The sequence below is a fragment of the Gadus macrocephalus genome, chromosome 20, assembly GCF_031168955.1.
Source record: "Gadus macrocephalus chromosome 20, ASM3116895v1".
NCBI classification, from domain to species: Eukaryota; Metazoa; Chordata; class Actinopteri; order Gadiformes; family Gadidae; genus Gadus; species Gadus macrocephalus.
Window position 1 is genome coordinate 6,900,466 of NC_082401.1, and position 10,404 is coordinate 6,910,869.

The 10,404-nt window shown below is 41.2% G+C and overlaps 1 long non-coding RNA gene across 2 annotated transcripts; it reads left to right on the forward strand.

Annotated features, from left to right (window-relative positions):
* The first annotated feature begins 5,657 nt into the window (after window positions 1–5,657).
* LOC132448831 (uncharacterized) lies at window positions 5,658–7,363 on the forward strand. 2 transcript variants are annotated; one of them, XR_009523440.1, is made up of 5 exons: window positions 5,658–6,416; window positions 6,594–6,718; window positions 6,910–6,974; window positions 7,145–7,210; window positions 7,320–7,363. It is a non-coding gene; the product is annotated as an uncharacterized LOC132448831 (long non-coding RNA). The 2 variants fall into 2 exon arrangements; XR_009523439.1 differs by lacking the exon at window positions 5,658–6,416 and having other exon boundaries at window positions 6,486–6,718.
* The last annotated feature ends 3,041 nt before the right edge of the window (window positions 7,364–10,404 follow it).

A 10,404-nucleotide genomic window follows, 5' to 3' on the forward strand; every position in this document is an offset into this window, starting at 1 on the left:
ACAAGATAACTTTTTGCAGGTCTCCTATATATTCACCGAGCTGGAGGGAGGATTTAATTCTCCCACAATGCAACAGTGCGGACAAAGAAGGAACAGGGTCGCAGGGGTTGAGATTATAATAAAAGATGACATTGCCTTGTTCACTGGCGTACACTGGGATGAATGCTTGAATAAATTGAACATTCAAAATTAAATGAAATCGCAGACAGCGTCCGTGAGTGAGCATGTTCGCTTGTTTGAACGTCCATTCTTGCAGAGAATTGAATATAATGTGCAATTTCCTACTAAATGATATTAGGTCAGATTAATAACATTCAGTTCCAGGAAACACAAAATATGATGCGTCTTTGTGTGTTTGCTGTTTTTGTTTGCATTGTGAGCTAACGGGTACCGTCCAAGACTACCAATGTTGAACAAGAGGCTTAACCCCTAACTGGATATTCATGACGAAATAAATAAATAATCTGCTAAATGAGTTGTTGCTTAATAGTAAACCACTTATACCATGTAGTTAAAACCATGAATTAACCTTTTACTATGATGGCACATTCTGAGCTCAGCGGAACATCTAGGGCTCTAAAGCTAATAGAAATATAACAGTAAACCTTGACCTCTCCGGCAATGTCATTTTGAATGAAAGTGCGTTTGGAAATATAACCATACGTACATAAAAACGTTCCATTTGGTGGACGCTTTCATCATTAGCTTGTTGCGATACCGCCAGTGCATACTTAGCAGGGATGGCCCCGTTGGGAATCCAACCCCATAAACCTCATGGCGATTAATGCCTATCTATGCCAGACCACATGAGTAGAAATGTTCAAGACTTCAAAGATGTGATGAAACAGTCATCAGCTGCCATTGTGGTCGTGCTGTGATGATACTGCCGCAGAGGATGACCCATTCCTCTGAGTGGAGGGACTTCACTTTGTTTTCTCCCAAGATGATTGATGTGGTTGTGTCACTTTGCATACTAAGGACATTTCATGCAATACCCAATTTAAAAATGGCCATATCGTCTGCCCTTGCCAATGACAAGTATATACCATCCAACATAAACATATGCTAATTTCTAAATCCCCTCAAACTTCAAATTTCTGAAACAAGAAAGACCATAATGGACTAACCTATAAAAAAACACCAAATGATGATAGAGAAATTATTAAATTATTGTATAGTGGAAGCAGCTCTAAGGTTGATCTCTATTTTTTATGACCTAATATTAGAAGTTATTAGAGTTAGATATACAAAAAATGTAAATAGAATACGCAACGCATTTCGCACACGTCAATATGATTTCATTCTCACTGAGAAGAGATATGAGATATTTGAACTGCAACTCATTATTTTTCATAATATTTGAGCCACTCATATTTTCAGGAATTTGAAACCTTCAGGTCCCTTGAAGGTCGCGGGGCTCTTATTGTGATATGATAGTGTGCATGAAATGCCCTCTTCATCAGTAATGGAGCACTTCAGAGCTGGTGTTCTCAAGAGCAGAGCAGACATTCCTGGTCACTCTCAGCCTGAGAACTTCACAATAAGACAGCCTCATCTTCTTTAGATCACAGCTCACTACCCCATGCTGTCAGACAAACTAGATTCACAAACACATGATTTATTTTGTGTTTGTGTGGCTGTCTATCTGGGTGTGTGCCTGTCTGTCATTCTGTTTGTTTATCTGTAGTGTTGGTCTGTTTGTGTGTGTGTACATGTGTGTGTGTGTTTATGTGTGTGTACATGTGTGAGTGTGGGTGTACACATGTGTGTGCGTGTATTTGTGCACTGCGAGTGGGAGAATTCTTGTCTTGGCTGGAGAAGATAAGGCGTGAAACTGGACCACCAAGTGAAGGACTGCTGCCCATCCTGTCTATGGACAGGGTTCTCATTAAAGAAAACACCAAATCAGGCTTCAAATACGTTTTTCATTCAAACTGCCATCTGCCGAGGCAGGAGGGAGAGCTGTTATTGCACCACAAGAATCACTTGTCAACGGAAAAGGTCATGAAAGAAACATGTTGCTTGTTAATGCCTCCTTGGGAGGCATACTGTTTAGTATTTTTCTTTAACCTTAAAATGTTTATTTCTTTTTACACGAAGACACAATGCATATATAATGTGTTAGATTTAATTAAATGCACAATAGTAGCAGCACATTTTTCCCAAAATCAGAGTAGTATTTTGTGTTTTGGCTGAAATGTCCTAATTATCCATTTGTTGGCAGGTAAAAGGCTCAGGTGTGTGTTACCAGACAGGAGGCTGCTATCATCCAATGAGACAACTTGAGCAGAACTTTTGGCAGACAACAGCCACCACAAAACCTAATTATTATAATGAAGCATAGCTTTATTTTTGTGTAGGTTTGTTGTTCTTGTGAAACCATAGGACATCTCTTACCAAATAAAGGTTAAAGGTCAAAAATGCATACAAGAATATGTGTATGTGTCATCAAGCTAGCGGCTAGAGGATTTATGCATATTGAGAGGAGCGAGGGGCTTATCAAAATGAGAATGTTTCTTCTGTGGAACGTGGGCACACAGAGGAGGCAGAGACAAGGACAGTCGAGGAATTAACCCCATTCTTCAGAAGAGCAGCCAGCTGTTTGCGCTAATTGACACAAGTGGATTATCTGGATTATCTGAAGTAAATACAAACCGACTTGTCCACCATTGTTGCTGTTCTGAGTCGGTTCCTCAATGGAGTAGAAATAGTAAAGATGGAAACAAAAATCAAAAAACTGTCTGGCTGACACCAGCGAGGCTAATTGGGAGAATATTGCCTGGATTTAAACAAGATAGAAATTTTAGAAACAAACACTTAAAATTGTCTCCTGCAACATTTGCAGGAGCAGCGGGTGGAATGGACTTCTGTGGAAGTCGGCCTTGAGCCCTGGGCTTCTCCCTGCATCCAGACATGAACATGAAGAGAGAGAGAGAGAGAGAAAAAAGAAAGAGAGAGAGAGAGAGAGAGAGTGAGAGAGAGAGAGTGAGAGAGAGAGAGAGAGAGAGAGAGAGAGAGAGAGAGAGAGAGAGAGAGAGAGAGAGAGACACACAGGACCATCGTGTGATTACAGTTTTGTTTGGGGAGGAAGGTGGGGGGCTACTCCCTGCCAGTGGCTTTTGCCAGAAATCATTCTCCCGCTGAAATGGTATTGGAAGAGTATCAAAATGGTGTTATCCAAACCGACCTCATTGGGTTGGAGCTCCGATACTGGGTTTCATGCCTTGGATTATGTTCATAGACGCCATTGTTGTTTTATCAAATTAAAACCACAAACACATGCAAGGGTACTGGCTTCCTTGGGACTCAGCCCATGCTGAAATGGAGGATGCTTGACGTGCTAACTTGTAGCACAATGTATGGACCTGTAGCCCCATGCATGGACAAGTAGCCCAATAAATGTACCTGTAGCCCAATGAATGGATCTGTAGCCCCATGCCTGGGCCTGTAGCCCAATGTATGTAGCTATAGTCCAATGTACCTGTAGCCCCATGCATGGACCTGTAGCCCAATGCATGTACCTGTAGCCCCATGCATGGACCTGTAGCCCAATGCATGTACCTGTAGCCCATGGTTTCTCAACGGGGGCGGTACCCCCTGGGGGGCGTTCGCACAACCTAGGGGGGCCCTGGGAACGTGATTCAATTTTTGGGGGGGATTTTAAACTTTTTTTTTTTTTGTGAAAGAATAGGCTACCTGATATAAATAGCCTATTTTCATTTATTGGTTTCTAACCCCTCTACCGTCTCAGCTACTTTTTACTGTCTATGCGCAGTGGAACATTGATAATACAGCGCGGTATCGTCATGATCTCTATAGTAACGCTGATAAACATAACCCAAGTTCGCGGGTTAACAGTTCAATAACCAACGCAACCCAATCAAACATGGCCGATAGCAAGAAAAAAATATCAACTTTTGTTTCATAGCCCGTTTTCCTCCTTCCTCTTGTTCAGTTCCAGCTGCTCTGAGCGTAGTCTCCACGAAAAGGCTGTTGCATTTCAAATACAAAAAAATATATAGGCCTTATTAGGCCTCTGCATGCGATCTGTTTTCGTGGAGTCCGCGTTGCCCGGGCCGCGGTACCTGTGGTTCCCGGGCCATTCATTAATTCGTTCACGGGGCATGGCGGGAGTCGCGGGAGACACGGGAGTGGTCGCGGTGCCCAAGGTCAAGGTGCCTGGGCCGCAGGGTGCCGCGGCACGACGGGAGACGTGGCGGCCGGGAGTCGCGGGAGTGCCCGCACTGAATGAATGTTCAATCCAACCTTTTCTTCCTCAACTCTTCTTTCTTGGCCTCTCTCTCTCTCTCTCTCTCTCTCTCTCTCTCTCTCTCTCTCTCTCTCTGGAAGTTTAATTGCATGTCATGAATATTCATTAATATTTTTTGCACCAAAACCGACCAAAAGAGGGCATTCATTTCTATTAGTGAACAATGCAAAATCAATGAAAAACGATGCACTGACAACTTTAAGCAATATAACACGAGTGTGTGTGGGGTTCTTAGTTTATTTATTTTTTTATTAAGGTCAGGGGGGCGTTTGCTCAAAAAAGGTTGAGAACCACTGCTGTAGTCCAATGTATGGATCTATAGACCAATGTATGTATGTACCTATAGCCCAATGTATGGACCTGTAGACCAATGTATGTACCTGTAGCTCAATATATGTACCTGTAGCCCAATGTATTGACCTGTAGCCCAATGTATGTATCTGTAGCCCAATGTATATACCTCTAGCCCAATGTATTCACCTGTAGCCCCATGTATGGACCTGTAGCCCAAAACATAATTTTCTGGTATCTGTATGTAGCCCATGCTATTTCACGGTATCTGGTAATATCCCAGATAGCAGAAGATGTTATTTCAACGTGGAATTTTGATTGAAATGGTTGATTTATGGGGATGGTTGAAAATGTGATGGTGAATCAACCACTGAAGAATTGAAAGTTGAAAAAATGTCATTGAATCAACATTGTATTATGGTGGGATTTAATGGTTGAATTGCAAACATTAGATCAATGTTTAATCAATGTTGTCAAACCGATTAGGCGGGACGCAGGAGGAGTGGCGGGAACTGCTAGGTGAGACCATTAAGATGAGGGGTTTCATATATTTTTAATTATTATATCTTTATTATTATATATTTTTCATTAAACACAATGCTGTGGACAATTGATTGTGATGTTTCTTTTAACATGTATCTTAGGTTATGTTTGTAACCTTTAAGAGAACAAATAAAAATAAGAAACCAAAAACATATCTCGCCACTTGTTTGGAACAGTCCATATCAGTTTCTAGCTGCTACCGTTACCGTTACGTTACAGAAGAACTCCAGTGCCATTTTGAGTGAATGCTTTCCTCATACCAACTCCTGCTCGAGTTAAGTTTTAACTGAATTATTTAAAACAAAACAAAAAAACATGCCGTTTGTTTGGGCACTTTGTCGTCAAATGGAAACGTTAACACTCAGTAAGGGAATGAACATGATTGGTTTATGTGAATATAGCTAGTTAGCAGCTAACGCTAGCTACTATTTAAACAGTTGCTGTAGTGACAACAAGTCAACGATATTGTTGCAAAAGTGCCAGCAGAGTGTGAAACTCGCGAGGAGGAGAACATTCCGTATCGTTTCAAAATTCACAATTCACATCGTCAAATCCCGCCGGCGGGCAAGTTTTTGTTGCACCAGCCCTTCCCCCCAACATGCTTGGTCAATTTTCGGCAACATACAGTTGAGTGTTATTGTCATGTCATACACCGTTTGAAAGCTTAGAATCTCCGGAATGTCATCCAATGTCAACCATACGGTGGAATAAATATGTTTAGCGATTATAGATCAAAGATATCCTAGTGTCTGGTCAAAATAGCACCCCTCAACCTCCTCCTCCCTTGGTGCATTCTAACTTTATCGTCGTTGTGGATATCCTTAGCAATGCGTTGATACTTCATGTTGGGTCTTGAAAGTTCATAAGAGTCCGCCGAAATCTAATATCAATATTATTTTAGTCTAATTACATTGTGTATATGCACAAACCATCTTATACAAAGCAGCCGAAAAATAGAAAACCGAAACGCTGCAATGTTTTTTTGTAGAAAACTGCGATTCAGGGTTTGAATTCTGCTATTGTCGTCTGATTCATGGAATCCTGTGTTCGCCAGGGTCTCACGGTGACATAGAGCCCTCACACATGTCTGTAAGACCAATACTTCCTTGTTTACAAGCATTACAAGCCAATGAGGCGATCACTATCAAAACGGGGCATGTATACTTTGATTGACAGCTACACCAGCAGACAGCAAGGGTCGGGGACGGGCTCACGTGTGGTGGAGAAAACAAATGCGCAAGGGGTGTGCGTAAACTAGCAGGCTCTTCCCCAGAGTGCGAGTCTGAAGCAAGTGGTTGAATTGCGCGCTCGTGTGTGGTTTTACTTTTATTTACTTTTGTGAAGTTACTTCTGTCCCCTCATAATTTAACTAGTTATCTATTATTATTTATTATAATTAATAATAAGGAGGTCACAGCAGCATTATTTTATCTTGACTTTGGCTTGATATAAAATGGACTGATTTTCTTTACTGTTTATTTTTATTCAGGCAAAATCCACTGTATATGGACTCGGACTCTGATGAGCCATCAAGTGAACCGAAGAAACCACGTCTTTCACGCCCGCCTGATGTGAGAGTTCCAGCAGCATGGTCCTCACAACTGGCAAGAAATGGTAAGTCACATGAATTGTATGCCCCTTTTGCAGATATGTTTGCAGGTGCCAGTGCAGCAAAACAAACAGCACGTGAGCAATTTCACCATGGTAAGCTCTCAAATAATGGTCAGTAGTCGCATAAGCCTCTGTATGTCTTTTGTAAAATAATTTCATTCACTGACTTTTACATTTCTTATTATGTGATTCAGAAACGATGGCAGCATCCGCCACTGCGCTGGGCCGTACCACCAGCTGCAGGTCCCACAGAGAGAGGGTATGATGCCATACTTCCAGCAACACTTTTAGTACAGCCGTGGACACAGAACTCCACAATGAAACTGACACATTAGCATGACATAAAATTCATTTTTTTGTTATGACCTCCCCCTCTCAAAGTTTTTTTGATGCTTCCAAATATATCAATTAATATCTTTGTTTTTGCAGGTACCAGTATATCACCATATGGTTCCGTGCACACCCCATTTCGTGCCCCACAATATGCACAAAACGGTAATGGTTATTTGGTCTTGTTGTAATACCACCAGAAAGGAATCTGTGTAGGTATTTATAGTACAGAAATGCATTAAATTAACATACTGTAAATTACTTGTATTTATAGATGTGACCATGCAAGGTGACAACGGGCAGCTTTTGAAAGGCAAGTCTATTAGAAAATGTTGTGCTATGTAACCACAAAGTATTTTGCACGTTTTTATCTCATGACAATTTGTTTGACAATTTGTTTTTGCCCTCCAAAAGATGACAAAAATGCTTGCCGAAGTGCTGGTGGTTGTCAATGAACTGTCAAGGGATGTGCAGTTCATGAAGGGTGAATTGGCAGAGGCTAGAATGACCCCATCTTGTGGACCACGGCCAGCCACAAGCCAAGAGATGTTCCCCATCCAGCTGCCTATCACCAACGAAGATGACTTCAATGAGGCCGAAACGTTGTTGGGAACTGAGCCAGTCCGACAAAAGATGGTAATTTGTTTGATAAACTGAGCTGCATAATGAGACATTCTCCATATTAGGCGGGGCCTTACCGGGCTTTACTGGGCCTTACCGCGCACCCCACCTCCCCCCCCCTTAATCCAACAAAAACAACTTTTTTTGAAAGGTCTGACCATGCTGAACATTGATCAGAATGGTAAGTAAGGGATAATGTAAAGAACGCCAGTCATTATCGGGATTTGCCTTGTGAATCAAGTAGAAAGACTTTACATTTTGGTCTCTACTATTTAGGGAAAGCCAATATACCTCTCATACCATACATTTTCTGAAAGCTTGTGTCCTCTAGAAGTAATTAAACATGCAAAGACAGATGTCACACCTGCCCCTAGCTCATGGAGAGTCATGTTCCTGTAATGCATTTCCAATGTATTCCAATGAAACATGTAGTGCAACCCAACATTTTCAAATTTTTTATCCATGTTCCGCATGGTCGGACCTTTAACACCGGTGTTCCAATTGAGTCACATCAACAGGCAAACTGGCATTGTATTTAAATCCATTTTTCCTCTCATCTCAATAGATTGCCCGCTTGGCCTTGGTGGGAGGCACTAGCTCCACATGTATGGTAAGGCTTGCAACGGTTTTGACCAACGGCCTGGCCTGCAAGTTCAATTGGGCAGGAAAAACCTGCACACAAAGGGATGCCAAGCAGCCCTTCAAAGACACAGCCCTGCAAGACTGCATGTTTGGTGAGTTTATCTAAATATTCCTTGTGCTGTTTTGACACAGTAACAGTAATCTGCATTCAAGGCCAAACAAAAGCATTTTCGGTCTCTACACATCGTAAGTGTAACTGGACTGTTGACATTTCAACTGCATTAGCACTATTGCACTTTGGGTTATTATTTTTATACTGCCCGGCCACCTGAGCAAAAGGTATTGGGCGATTACTGCATGGAACATTATCTTTCAGCTGGCAACAACTTATTTAAACCCAACTGATGCAATGAGTATCTTCTCATTCGTTAAACAACCATTTTGTATTGATGTCTTTCAGTTGCTTCTCGGCAGTGTGACCGCAAAGTCACACAGCAGGCCTTCAGCGACATTGTGAAACATTGGCTACGTTACGCCCCTTGGCGTGCAGGAGGCATCAACAAAAAGTAGGGCTATGGCCCTTGTTGGTCTGTGATGATTACACATGTGATTACACTAATTCGCCTTTTCTTGTTGGTATCTTTTGTGGTGAAGGCAAGCCAAAGATTCTTTCAGTACCTTCAACAATTTGATTATTTAATTTGTTTTTTCTAATAAATGTTTTTATCACTAAAATCTAAATGAATCCAAAATGTGTCTGTTGTTATTATACAGTTAGTCCTATTGTTGGCGGCATAGTCTTACTGCTAAATAGAGTGTATTTCAATGGAGGTTGATGTTGATTGTTCTGCAAGCTAAAATGGCCATCACTCATTGTAATAGTTATCTATGTATTATACTCATTCATTCATATAAATTAATATTTAGTATACATTTTAGATAATGGTTGAACCAATATTGATTCAGTAACATTCGTTCAACATAAAATCAACTGAAATTGAAATGTAGATTCTCATTTAGATGATGGTTGATTCACCATTGATTAAGTAACATTATTTCAACATAAAATCAACTGAAATTTAAATTTAGATTCTCATTTAGATGATGGTTGATTCACTATTGATTAAGTGACATTATTTCAACATTAAATCCACTGAAATTTAAACGTTGATTCTCATTTAGATGATGGTTGAATCACCATTGATTCAATATCGGTATGGTTGAAGATCCAATGTTGATTCAACGAAAAGTAGAGGGGACACTTTCAACATCTTTTCAATGTCAGGCTTCAACGTAGTTTCAACATTTCTGCCAAACCATATTTAAACATTGATTCAACTGAATTTTGCTATCTGGGATATATGTAAATATGAATACATATGAATATATACATTATAATAATATAAATAATATAGTGTGTATGGTGTATATCTATAATATATACATCTTTCCCAGTATATATTCCCGACGGCCCCTAACTGAAACGGTTCATAGTCTTGTTGACGCTCCCTAAAAGGGCATAACATGCGACAGGCAGTAGCGTCATCGCAGCGTGACAGAATCGGCGGGCGCGGGAGAAGTGGTTCAGTGTTGTTATTATTATTGTGTGAATAATCTTTGATTGATTCTGATTGATCGTTAGATAAAAAGTCAAACGTGACTCACTGTGTCTGTGTGTTATTCCTTTTATCCGAGTTCTTTAAAGAATACAAGCCAGTCTCCTAATAACCTGGAATTGATGCACCACTGCATTGTGTTATGCCGCGTTTCCACTGCAGGGTGCGGAACGGATCGGATCGCAAAGGGGCGGTAGGGAGAGGGCAGTATAGCCCAGCTCAGTTCCGAGGTCGCGTTTCCACTGCCGACAGTACCCTTGGTGGTAGGCCGGATGTCAATCGCCGCGGCAGCTACGTAAACATCGTAAACAACGTCTTCCTCCGCAAGAATGCAGACGAACGTCTCCACCTCCTTGTTCGCCCAAGCAAGCTTTTTACGCGACATGTTAATTGTAAAGAATAATACCTTGAGGCTACTGTTTGTTTGTTTTTATCCCCGCGTCACCCGGAAGTGACGATTCTGTCGACCAATCAACGGAGGGGGGGTGTAGCTAGAATTCCAGGGTACCCTTTCAGGCGTCTGGTCTCGTTTTGGGTACC